The following is a 14,261-nucleotide window of genomic DNA, read 5'->3' as shown; positions in this document are numbered from 1 at the left end:
TAATAGCAATTCATATTCCTAGGGCTATTTATGTGTTGTTTGCGACGTAGTTCTTGACTAGAGTCCTGTCCCATCCTCATTTTTCTCCCATCTAATGTTTATAGCTTCTAATATACCAATTTTACTACTAAAGAACCAGAAGTTCATTTATTTATTCGACAAATTGAGTGCTTACTATGTATTAAGTTCTGTCCTATCGCTGGGGATAGAGCCGAGGATAAATCAGCCCCCCTTCCCGGAGCTTTTACTGTAGTGAGGGAGAGGGAGAGGGAGAGTATGTAAGTCTAGGAGTAATGACACAGGGAAGATGCTGTAAGGGGGGGGAGCGGATGAAGTATGGAAGGATAGTGCCCGGGAGGGAAGTCGTTGCTGCTTTATAAGGCTTCACTGGGAGAGACAATGGAGCAGAGACTACAAGGCGTGAAGGAGCCATGGGGCCATCTGGAGGAAGGTCTTCCAAGCGGATGACACAGCAGTGCTCTGGGAAAGGCCGCATGCTTGTAAGTTCAAAAACAGCCAGGAGGCCAGTGCGGCTCAAAGACATGAGAGAAAGACTCACAGGAGGTGAAGTCAGGGAGCTAAGAAGGGGCCTGATCAGGTGGGACCGCATTGCCTGCTGTAGGGTTTTGGGTTTTGGTCCAGGTGAGACTGGAAGCCATTGGGTGGTTTTAATGAGAGGAATGCCTTGATGTGGCTTCTCCAACAGTCATTTTGGCTGTTATTTCAGAATAGACCTTAGTGAGATATGTTAGTTATCTATTGCTTTGTTATAAATTGCCTCAAAATACCCACTTCTAACAACACATGTTTTTTATCACATAGTATCTCTGGGTCAGGAATTTGGGCATGACATAGCTGGGGCCTCTGCTTTAGGGCCTCACAATGCTGCAGTCAAGGTATTGGCTGGGGCCTCAATGATCTCAAGGAAGGCTAGGGCAGGATCTGCGTCTAAACTCGGTGGTTGAAACTTTTTGTAAGGTAGGAATAATTTTTGCTCTTTTCAGTATGAATGAATTAGACTGAATGAGAGTGATAAGTATATTACATACTTTACACCAATGACAATTTAAAATTGGTTAAATATAGCATCAGCACTAACTGTAAGAAGTAGCTAATACGTTTGTTTGCTGGAGTCTACATCTTAGAAAGCACTCAGCGTTTGGGGCAGGCGAATGAAGACATTCTGTAGGCCTCGAGGTAGTTCTTTTCATTTTTCTTGCCTTTGACGAACTGCAGGTAGATCATTGCTACTTGTTTTGTTCTAATCTGTACAGAGGCTAACCCCCCATATAACTGACACTAGCATCTATTGAGTGTTTCAAGTCATTTCTTTTCACCAACTAATTTTTAGGAATGGAAATGACTGAGATACTTTTGAAGTTGTTGTAATCTTTCTTAGGTTAATCTATCCAGTACTACTCTAAATATATATGTTCCCAGAAAGTGATTATAATAATGATATGTTTTTCAATTTGTTAATGGCAAAGAAATTTTCCTTAAGAAGTCTGATGTGCATTACTTTAAATATGGCCCCAAAAAGCGGTTGTGCAAAATGCATGTGTATTAATTAAGCAAGGAGTAGGAAGAAAATTTGCGGTATGTAAATTTCTGGACCAAATACATAAAGTATAATCAGTTTTTTCTTGCACAGTTTCTTTGACATTTGTAGTTGCCTCCCCAGTACCCATCTCTTCTCAACAGACCCTGACTTTGATTTGGGTTTTAGGTGGTTTTAGGAAAGATAATAACCGCATCCACTAGCTCTAGGAACAGAGCCCAGGACCTAAACAAAGCCAACTGGAAAAACATTCTCCTCAAGCTGAGATTGGCTCAGGAATTGGCATGTGACCACAGCTCGTAGCACCAGAGCGAGGAGACTCTGGGAAAGCCAAGTCTTTCTTTTGCTTTGGGTGGGATGACCCACTGATATGAGGTCTACAACCTCTGGAAGTCCTTTTCTTTGTGTCAATAAAGCCTTCTCGTGGATAAGAAGGTCACACAGAGCAAGAAAGGCCGAGAGAATCACAAGAAGACTGAGATATTACATTGTAATCAAACCGTGCCTAACGCCTGCCCCACTTCTTGGCCTGTCATCTAGGATCGTCGGTAGATTTTCTTTATTACTTTAGTTGCTTTGTGTTGAGAGTTTTCTTTTACTTGAAAAACATTTTGATAAATTCATATTAATGTGTGGCAGAGTGGATAAGATTCTTTGATTATGAGAAATATGTTTTGGTAATTATGCTTGAGTACAAATGTGTTTGATCCATAGCATTGAAAGATAAATAATAAAATTACATTAGAAAGTCTCAACTGCATAGACTACACAGTCAGGCCTGCTCCCCAGACTCTCGTTCATTGTCCATTATTCTTTGTTGGGAGAGACCACCCAGCTCAAGAAGAGGGGGTTTCAGAGTTGGCCTGATTTTATTGTGTAGGGTATGTGATAACCTGGATGCATCTACAGCCGTACCAGGAGCTCTAGTGAGCTGGGAAAGAGAGAGCTGAGCTGCCAAATGTCAGAGTAGCTGATTAAAGTAACAAGCCAAAAATAAAAGAGTTAAGTCTTTCATCATTTACTGAGATGGTGTAAAGAAGACGCTATAACTGGAGAAAATGCCACCTTCTCCTGTTTCATTTCTCCCCATGAAGTAGATCACTGCTCCAGGGTCAGGTGGCTCAGTGCAGACATTGGGGTCATCTCGCTGTTGAGGGGACCCCCAACAAAAGGCTCTGGCATCTTTATGGACCTCAAGCGGGGTGGGGAAGTATGGGGGGAGGGCTAGGAATGGTCAAGTACTAGATCCTGAGAGTGGGGTGACACTGTCTTCAAGATTTTCCCCTTGGCCTCATAAGAAGACCTTGGCAGAGGCGCCTGAGAGGGCCACGGCTGAGGCCTCAGATAAAGAATCGTAGTGTGTAGAGCTCAGGCTAGGGATGCAGATGGGCATAGGAACATGAACAGTGACGGGGCCTGTGTCCTCGACCGCATCTCTCTTCGGAGACTGCAAGGCCCTGGCTGTGTCCCAAGTCTGGCGTTGGGAGGGCAACTTTACCTGGGAGGCCGTCTTTAAGGGCCTTGTCTCCAAATACAGTCTCATTCTGAGGTGCTGGGGGTTAGGGCTTCAACATACAAATTTTGACAGGACACAGTTCAGCCCAACAGTATGATATAATTGTATAATATCTTACACAATTTCCAGTTTTTGAAAGTTTAATTGTATTTTATTTTGAAAAACTCTGCTTAGTATTTTGTTACATTCTTAATTGGCAAGTATGAATTTGTATGACTTTAAAATAATAGCTATTTGTTTATATACGGTGGCTTCAGAGTTCTGCATTTGGTCTATTTGTAATTAAATAAGAATAGGGCATATATATATATGTGTGTGTGTGTGTGTGTGTATATATATATATATATATTTTATACACACACACACACAATCTTTAAAGAACACATAGTGAAAAAAAGTATAGTGAAATGTGGGGATTTGTACACTTCCAAATGGGTGGAATTGCTTGGTAACATGGTATAAATCTATATTTAAATTTTGAGGAATGACAAACTGCACCATTTTGCATTCCCACCAGCAAGGTATGAGAGCTGCAATTTCTTTACATTATCCCCAACTTGTGTTACTGTCTTTCTTTTTTATTATGGCCACCCTAGTGGGTATGAGACGGTATCTCATGGTGGTTTTTGTTTGCATTTCCCTAGTGGCTAATGATGTTGGCCATCTTTTCATATGCTGATTGGCCACATGAATCTATTTGGAAAAATGCCTGTTCAGATCCTTTGCTCATTTTTAATTTAGGTTACTTATCTTTTATATAGTAAAAGTTATAAGAGCTCTTTATGAGATACTTTATAAGTCTTTTGTCAGATATATGGTTTGCAAATATTTTCTCTTATTTTATGTGTTGTCTTTTACTTTTTTGATATAATGTGTATAGCACAAAAGTTAAAAATTTTGATAAAGTCTATGTGATCAACTTAATGGGGCCATGGCGGGGGTGCCTAGATATTTGATCAGACATTACTCTGGTGTGTCTGTTTGGGTGTTTTTGGATGACATTAACGTTTGTATCGGTGGACTGAGTAAAGCAGATTGCTCTCCCTAATGTGGGTGGCCCTTGTCTAATCAGTTGAAAACATGGATAGAACATAAAGGCTGACCCTCCCTTGAGTTAGAGGAACTCCTTCTGCCTGATTGTTTGAGCTGGAACATTAGTCTTTTCTTGCCTTTGAACTTGAACAAAATAGCAACTCTTCTGGGGTCTCAAGCCTGCTGGCTATGGGACTGGAACTCACATCATTGGCTTTCCTGGGCTCTTCAGTTCACTGACTGTAGATCTTGGGACGTCTCAGTCTTCATAATTGTATTAGTCATTTCCTCTCTCTTTCTACATATGTCTTTCTATATATGTATAGAAATTGCTTTCTAGATATATATATACATCCTGTTTGATTTGTTTCTCTAGAGAACCCTGACTAATACCGTCTCATTTATTTATTTATTGCTTATAGTTTTGCTGTCATATCTCAGAAGGCTTTTCCTAGCCCAAGGTCATGAAGCTTTACTCCTATGTTATCTTCTAAGACTTCTATAGTATTAGCTCTTAAATTTAGAGTTACCATTTAGAGTGGAACATTTTGAGTTAATTTTTGTATATGCTATGAGGAATGGTTCCAACTTCATGCTTTTACATGTGTCTATCCAGTTGTATATAAGACTATTCTATTCACTGCCCATTGAATTGTCTCACCACACTGTTCAAATGTTATTGATATGTATGGGTGTTTATTTCTGGACTCTAATGTACGCCTATAACCTATATGTTCATTGTTACCATAACAAATTGTTTCGATCACTGTTGTTTTATAATAAGTTTTAAAAGCAGGAAGTGTGAGTATGATCATTCAGTCTTCCATCATTAAGTATGGTGTTAGCTGTGGCTTTATTGTAGGTGTCCTTTATTGAGTTGAGGCATTTTCCGTCTATTCTTAGTTTATTGATTATTTTCATCATGAGAAATTGTTGTTTTTTGTCATGGAGATGATCATGTGGTTTTTCTCCTTTATGCTATTGATATCATGTGTTACAATAACTGATTTTTTGGATGTTATATCAACCTTGCATTCTGGAAAAGTCTTATTTTAAAATGCTGACCTTTCTGACACAATGATGCTAAAGTTTATCAGTAATACCAATGACCATTTTAATGTAACAGTCAACTTCTGCTCTCATTTTGTTTTTTCATCCTTGGTAGCAATGAGTCTTCAACCCAAATGAAAACATGATCAGAATTTGAAACCCCGAAGTTAAAAATAAAATAACATGAAACTTAGCTACTGTATTAGTTTGCTATTGCTGCTGTAACAAAGGTACCACAAACTGAGTGGCTCAAACAACAGAAATGTATTGTCTCACTGTTCTGGAGGCTACAATTCTAAAATCAAGGTGGTTGGCAGGGTTTGGTTCTCCTGTGAACTTAGAGGAAGAATCAGCTCCACATTGGTACCCTAGCTTCTGGTGGCTCTCTGGAAATCTCTGGTGTGCTTCAGCTTATATATGCACCACCTTGACGTCACTTGGAATACTTAACTGTATGCATGTGTCTGTCTCCAAATGTCCCCTTTTTATAAGGAGACCAGTTACATTAGACTGGGGCCCACTCTAATGACTTCATTTAACTTGATCACCTCTGTAAAGACCCTACCTTCAGATCACAATCTGAGGTACAGGTTAGGACTTCAAGGTAGGACTGGGGATGGGAGACCATTGAACCCATAACAGCTACTTGTTTTCTAAAGCCTTCAGGTAGAGCCTTAAAATAGACTTTAAAGTAATAAACTTGAAAATGGCTTCTCCATAATTGCAGTATTCTTATTCATGAAATAAGGTTGAAATATAACTAATTCTCACTTATTTGACTTATCTTGTGTGATGCTAGAAAAATTCTAGATTAGACCTAACTCTCATATATTCCAAAACCCATTATTTTCTGCCATGGCCGGGGCAGAAATTTCTACAACAGTAAAGCCTTTAATTATGAAATTCTAGGATGTCAGGTGTAGTAGCTGTGACTTAATTAAGCAAGCTTTTTTGACATTAGGAAAGGAAAGGACAAACAGGACAAAAAGAAAGTGGAAAAGCAGAAGTTAAGGAGAAGTAATAATTGCAGCAGACAGAGGAGAGAAACAAGAGGAAGAGACAGTAATTCCGATAGATTAATTCTTCCCTGGTGATTTGACTGTCAGAGACAAATGATGTAGAATTGCCGTAGATTTTAAAATCAGATTCAAACAAAACTCTAATATGTCTGTGTTCTGCATGGATAAGGCTTTTAAGATGATATATATGTTTTTTTCTTTTTTAGCTTTTAGGTTGTTACCAGAAAAGAGTCAAATCCTTCGCATCTGTTTCCAAGATGGACATATTTAACTACTCTGACATTAACCTAAATGTTTTACCTTCTTCCCCCTTTAAGCAAGTTGTATTCGAGCTTTCCTCAAGTAGATATCTAAGTTTATCAATAAAAACATAACCTAAGTAAACACCAAATAATTATTAAGTCAATTTGGTTGGAAATTGGAAAAGTAGGGCAGTAAGTTAATATTCTAATTATGGACAATTACGAGAGAACTCCATTGTTCCAGTCATGTGTATGTAAACTAATTATGTGAGCTAATCTGCTAAATAAGATGAATTGTCATTTGCAGAACATTAATTTAAATGATCGTCCAAAGCATGACATTCTACAAAGAGTCGACTTCTTTATATAAGTCTTTTAAGATGAAAATGTGTTAGACTATGTAAATTTACTTAATTTTAGAATCGTAGCTACTAGCTACTGGAAATGACTTTGAAATAATATATTCCCATACTTTACTTTTAATACATGCATTGAGTTGGGTTTTTTTCTTGTCATTTTTGGGCAGTTGGCATTACTGTTCATAATAGGAAAGCATACATTTATTTAAAAGAATGTCTCTATTGAAAATGACATATTCAGAGTTCACCAAGCTCAAGGTGCTAAGCTCAGCCTGGAAGGCATGCATATTTTGGGAATGTATAAATGAGTAATTTGCAAAACAATGGGTAAAGCTAAGATATGTATAATACATACTTTAAAAAATGTATAAACAATTAAGGTTGTCCCTTAAAATATCCCTCATACCTCACAGATTTTTAGAAAATAAAATTTGAAGCTTTAGGGCAGTAACTCAGGGTAATAATAGGTTCAGCACCTTACTGAAATTTTTTAAGCCTACAATGTGACTCAGATTTTCATGCAATAAATCTTGTAGACCATTAAATTATTTTTCCCCTTCTCATAGGCATGTAAGAGTGTCCAGGTAGAAACTGCTTCTTGTTGGAAGATGAAGGATGAAGGAAGACATAGAGTGCTAGGTATGTATTAGCTAATTATTTTCCATCTTCACAAAAACATAACTATGTACATAGAGCAGGATGCTTTTCTAGGTCATAGGTTCTGAAGGATTCCCAATTCGCTTTAAATTATTAGTGCATGTATAGTATGCTCATGATCTTACCCTTTATATAACTGAAATTTACTCTAACATTTACATCTGAATAAATGTATGGTGTTCAGGTGTTTGTTTTTCACTGATTTGTGCGTTTGTGTTAGCTAACTGATTTACTCTGGTATCAGGAAACCAGCTTTCTGAGGTGAGTTTTCCATCTGAAGATTTAGGGACTGTTTGTTATGGACTGAGTTGTGTTCCTAAATTCATAACCCCCAGTGTGACTGCATTTGGAGATAGTACCTTTAAAGAGATGATATGGGTAAAATGAGATTATAAAAGCGGGGCCCTGATCCAATATAACTGTTCTCATAAAGAGAAAGAGACACCAGTTACACATATGCACAGAGCAGAAGCTATATGAGGACATGGTCAGAAGATGATTATTTGCAAGCTAAGGAGAGGCCTCAGAAGAAACCAAACCTGCAGACACTTTGATCTTGAACTCCTAGCCTCCTCCAGAATTGCGAGAAGGCACCCTGTTGTTGAAGGCACCCTCAGTATTCCGTTATGGCAGCCTTAGCAAACTAATACAGATACTTTTCAGAAAGTGACTATAATGTCGTGGTTAGAGACATAGGCTCTAGAGGACTTACTGCCTGGGTGAAAAGCCCACTTCGCTTCTTAGCTGTGTGGACTCATCCGTGCCTAACCTGTCTGCTCTTCCTTCATGTGCTGGAAGGGGAGTGCAATGGTAGTGTCTGTCTCGTGTGGAGCTGTACAAGGATGTGTGTGTGTGCGTGTGTATGAAAATATTTCCTGGCACATAGTAAGCCCCATGCAAGTGTTCGCTCTTTTATTTCTTCTTTTTCTCCTATTCTTCCCACTCTTTCACTTTTGTAAGGAACAGAAAAGTACACAAATAAGCTCAAGTAAAACTGGGAGTTATTGTGAAAGCACAGATGTCATGGATTTAAAAAATTCGATCAGTATCCAGGGAGAGACTCTAAGGAAAATCGCCGTTCGCCATAGGTCTTGCTCAATCTATAAATCAACCTAGAATTTTCCTATTAGAGCTTTAAAAAAGGCACTGAAAGGCCAAAACAAAGCCCAGCTCTCGTTAAAGAAGACAGCCAAGTTCATACACTCAAAAACATAACATTCAAGAGGTCCAGTACACTATTAAAAATTACTAGACATTCCAGGAAGCAAGAAAATGTAATTCATAAAGAAGTTAAAAAATCCCTCGATAGCAACAAACACAGATATGACAGAGATGATTGAACTAACAGACATTAATATTGGTCTTGCTCAGATTAAGATTAAGATTACTTGAAGTTAGGTTGTATTAGAGACTATTATTCTAAACTCTATAGCAACCATTAAAAAATCAAAGAGATATTAGTGGAGATAAATGGAATAGTAAAATACAATTAATTTCAAATGAAGTAAGAAAAAAATAGAATAAAATTAGTAAAAACAGATGAACAAAAGAAAAAAAAAAACCCAAATAACAAAGATGCACATACCAGCCAAACCACATCAATACCTACATTAAGTATAAGTGTTCATTACATCTCAATGAAAAGATATTGTCAGACTAGATAAAAATTATATGATGTCTATAAGAAGCTCAGTTTACATGTAAAGATACAGATAAATTTAAAGGAAAAAGATTAAAAAAGATATGCCAGGCAAAACTAAGATTAGTAAGAAGCAGCAGCTATGTTAATATCACATAAAATAGACTTCAAAACAAGTAATATTATCAGGTATTATCAGGGATAAAGAGTTAGGTTTTATAATGATAATAAAAGTATTCTTACATCAAAACGACATAAAATCCTCAATAAGTATATATCAATAACAGAGTGTTAAAGTACGTGCAGCAAAAACTGTCAGAAATGACAGGAAAAATAGACAAATTCACAGTTATATTTGGAGGTTTCAGCTCTCTGCTCCCACTAACTGGCAGAGCAAGTAGAAAGTTGGTAAGGATACAGAAGAGAAACTATCACCCACTGTTACCCACATTAACCTAATGAGCATTTATGGAAGATGATATCCAAAAAAAAAAAAACCACATTATTTTTAAGTGCACGCAAACATTCTCGAAAATGGATTACAAGTGTCGATGTATTTTAATGAATTCAAACCATACACTGAAGTATAAGTCAAAATATATATTTAGCCTGTGGCCTGGTTTTTGGCACATAGCTCCTAAAACCTTTGGAATCTCAGAGCATTAGAAGAGTCCTTTTGTGCATTCATGAGATGTCTGCTGGCGGGGGCTCCTAGATAGCTTCAGGGTGGGTGCCAGTCACCAGAAAGACCAAGGCATGGCTGGACAGAACGTTCATCTCTGCTCCCCAAACCTCTGGGAAGGGGACGGGGTGGGAGATCGAGTTCCTCAGTTAGTGATTATATCAACCATGTCGACATAAGGAAACCTCCATTAAAATGAACAACCCGAAATGTTGGGGTTGAGACCTTCTGTGTTCCTGAGCACACGGAGGTACCAGGAGGGTGGTGCCCCCAGAGGGGCATGTAAGCTCTGCACCCCTTCTGCCCAAACCTAGCTCCATGCATTTTTTCCGTTTGGCTGTTTCTGAGGTGTATTCTTTATAATAATCTGGTAATAGTAAGTAAATTGTTTCTCTGAGTTTTCTGAGAAATTATAGCAAAGTGTTGAGCCTGAGGAGGGGGTGCGGCAACCTCTGACGCAGAGCAGGTCAGTGAGAAGTCCAGGGGCATTTGTGACTGGCATCTGAAGTGGCAGAGGCCATGCGGGACGCAGCCCTTCGCCTGCGGGGGCTGCACTAACTCTGGATAGTCAGTGTCAGAACTGAACCGAATGGTAGGACCTCCAGTGGGTATCTGAAGAGTCGGAGAGCTGGTTGGTCTGGGGGGAAACCCACAGACATTTGGTGTCGGAAGCGTGAGTAACAGTTCATGCGTAATATTTTCTCTGACCGCAACAAAATTAAATTGGAAGCCAATTATAGAAGATATCTGGAAAATCCCCAAGTATGTGGAAATTCAACCTATGAGTCAAAGAGTAAATTATAGAGAAATTAGAAAATATATTGAATGGAATGAAAAAGGAAATAAAAGGATACCAAAATTTGTGGGATTATAGGTAACTCAGCATTCACAATGTCTTGTCTAGTTACTAGGAAAACAGAAAGTTTTAAAATCATCAGTTTAAGCTTTTACCATAATAACCTAGAGAAAAAAAGAACAAATTAAATCAAAAGTAATGAGAAAAAAAATACTAAAGAATAAAAATCAATGAAAAAATTAAAAAACCCAATGAAGCCAAAAGTTGGTTATTTGGGGGGAAAAAAAACAAAACCGTGATAACACTGATATACTTCTAGCTAGACTGGTTAAGAAAAAAGAGAAACAATCCAAAACATCATTATAAGGATACAGACATTGAAACAATAATAAAGGAATATTATGACTAACTTTATGCCAATAGACTAAACAACCATGACAAATGGACAGATTCCTTGAATACATATTACCAAAACCGATTCAAAAAGAACAGAACATTTACTTGAATTGAATTTATAATTAAATATCTTTATATGATTATATGATTTAGTATCATATCCTATCATCACACAATACCTTGTAATTAACTACCTCTCCAAAAATGAATCAATCCCCAGACTCCGATTTCTTCACCGGTAGATTCCATCAGACGTTTCAGAAGTAAGCAGTTTCAGCCTTGCACGGAAACCTTTGATGAGAGAGGGCGGGGGAGCACTTCTCAGCTCTCGTTTTGGGTTCAGCAACCCCATGATACCAAAACCACACAAAGTAGTCACAGGAAAGAAGAAAACTGCATTCCAGCCTCTATCATGAGCAAAGACAGAATTTTTTTTAAATATTAGTAAATTGAATCTAGGAATATATAAAAGTATTACATAACATGACCCAAAAATGCCTGGTTGATTTAATATTTTAAAAAGAAATCAATATATCATATTAACAAAATTAAAGAAAAATACTGCAGAGTCATGTTATTAGATGTAGAAAAAAAATTATGAAATACCATTTTATGATAAAAATAACTCAGCAAATTTGAAATGGAAGTGACGTTCCTCAGCCTGATAGAAGACATCTACAACAAAACCTACTGACATACTGACATCATTAATGGTAAAAAACAAACAAACAACAAAAACAAAAAAACAAACATAAAAAACATATACACTATATCTTAAGATTGGGAATAACATAAGAATATACACTTACCATTTCAATTCAACATGGTACTGGAAGTATTAGTTTATGAAATAAGGAAAGAAAAATAAATTAAAAGCACATAAATTAGAAGAGAAATATGAGTCTCATGTCATTATCTTGAGATTATGATTAAATGGTAACTTGTAGATACAAAGTCCTAAGAAATCTACCAGAAAGCTTCTAGAGCTAATAAGTGATTTTAGTAAATTCTCATGATACAATTTAATTTACAAAAACCAGTTTTATCTTTATATGAGTAATAGAAGGAGACGACTTATGGTGGTGAATACACATACAATATACAGATAATGTATTATAGAATCGTACACCTGAAACCTATATAATTTTATTAACCAGTGTCACCCTAATAAATTCAGTAAATAAAAAAACCCTTATGTTGAAACAAAAATATAAATTGAATTGTTCAAATGCTTTAAAAAAAGAACAATTGGAAATTGAAATAAAAATGCCATTTATAAAGCATCTAAAATCATGTCAGTCTTGGGGATATTCTTAACAAGTGAGTTTACTTACTTGGTAGGATTTAAGGTCAAGATACAAAAACAAATTATATTTTTAAATACTAGAAATGAATAATTGAAATAGAACATTTTAAATCACTACTTTAAAAAGTATCCTAAAATATGAAACATTCAGACATAAATTTAGTAAAATACCTGAAAAACCTGTATAATAGAAGAGTGTTGCTGAGGGAAATTATTCAAGACCGAAGTAAAGAGGGAGACGGGCCATATTCATGAGTTGGAAGGAATGTTGCTGGGATGACAGTTCTTTGTGATGATATTTCTTTCCAAATTGACCTCTAGTTTTGGTGCAGTCACAATTGAAATTCCAGACAACTTATTTTTTGTACAATAGGGCAAGTTGATACTAAAGAGTATATAGAAAAGAAAAAGTTAGAATAGCTCTCTCCCAAAAAAATCTTTAAGGAGAAAAATAATGCAAGACATCTATTATCTGATGTGACTATTTACTATAATGCTAGAGTAATCAAGGTAGTGTGGTATTGACATTAAGATGGAAAAATAGATTAATAGAATAGAATAGACAGAAATATGCCCATATCTATATATGGTCAATTAACTTTCAACAATTTGCAGGTAATCAAGGGGAAAGAATAGTCTTTCCAATAAATGGTGCTAGAATAACTGGATATCCACAGGGAAGAAATAAAACCCTAATTTATCTCATACTCTACATAAAAATTTACTAGAAATAAAATAAAATATAAATAAATTTATATAAATATAAATGAAACATTAAATATACAGCTATAAAAGTAAAATTACAAGAGAAACTCTTTTTGGTCTTGAGATAGACAAATTTTTTTTTAGGTAGGTAGTACACAAAAATCATGAAGTATAGAAGAAAAAATATCTCATAAATTGAGCTTCATAAAAATTTTAACTTTTTTGCTCTTGGAAAAACACTGTTAAGAAAATAAAAAAGCAAGCCATGAACTGGGAGAGAAAATATTCCATATATATATATATATATATATATATATATATGTGTATGTATGTATACACACACACGCACACACACACGGGTGGGCAAAAGTAGGGTTACAATTCATATGGAAAATAGTACAATAATTAATAAACAACACTAGAATAAACTCTCTCATACTCACAACTGTGAACCTACTTTTTCCCACCCCTGTATATTCGGTATCCAGAATATATAAAGAACGCATATAAATCAATAATAAGTAGATGAAAGTTAAAAGATGTCCACTGAACAGTGGGGGAAATTTTTGAACAAACACTTTGTAAAAGAAGATAGGCCAAAGTCAGTAAGTCCATGAAAAGATCCTCAACATTGTTAGTTACCAGGGAAATGCTAATTAAAACCACAATGAGAGACCACTCAGTATACATTCACCAGAGCGGCTGAAATTAAATAGACTAACAATAGTGTGAGCAAGAATGTGGAACAGCTGTTCCTTTCATACATTGCCAGAGAGAATGTAAAATGATACAGTATGAGAAACTGCCAAATTTTTCGGAAGTTATGTATATATTTACTGTATGATCCAGTGATTTCACTGCTGGGATGTGGGGCTGAAAGTTCTAAGCTTTTGTTGTTGTTTTTTTTCTTTTTTTTAAATAAATATATCTTTATTGATTTCAGAGAGAGGAAGAAAGAAGGAGAGAGAGAGAGAAACATCAGTGATGAGAGAATCATTGATCGGCTGCCTCCTGCACGCCCCCAACTAAGGGTCGAGCCCACAACCCCGGCATGTGCCCTGATCAGGAATCGAACCAAGATCTCCTGGATCCTAGGCTGATGCTCAGCCGCTGAGCCACACCCAGCCAGGCTGAAAGTTCCAAGCTTTGAACCAAGGTTTGTTCTTTCCGGCCACTAGTTACTCATGCTGAAGCCATCTAGGGCCCCACCAAGAGTTGTCTCATTACAGCAAATGACTTATGTCACTGCTCTCACTAGTAGAATTCCAACAGTTTTAGGAGCTCTGTACCAGGAAGGGGTGATG

General features: G+C 36.6%; 1 long non-coding RNA gene across 2 annotated transcripts in view; it reads left to right on the top strand.

Moving 5' to 3' along the window:
* LOC107541224 (uncharacterized) overlaps positions 1-14,261 on the top strand; it is a 99,017-nt gene that overhangs the window by 18,163 nt on the left and 66,593 nt on the right. For both annotated transcript variants that reach the window (XR_015714425.1, XR_015714423.1), the window contains exon 5: positions 7,343-7,415. This is a non-coding gene — a long non-coding RNA (uncharacterized LOC107541224). The remainder of the gene's footprint in view (positions 1-7,342; positions 7,416-14,261) is intronic.

The sequence above is a fragment of the Miniopterus natalensis genome, chromosome 1 (assembly GCF_054644295.1).
Source record: "Miniopterus natalensis isolate mMinNat1 chromosome 1, mMinNat1.hap1, whole genome shotgun sequence".
NCBI classification, from domain to species: Eukaryota; Metazoa; Chordata; class Mammalia; order Chiroptera; family Miniopteridae; genus Miniopterus; species Miniopterus natalensis.
This window is presented reverse-complemented; position numbering and strand designations above follow the sequence as displayed.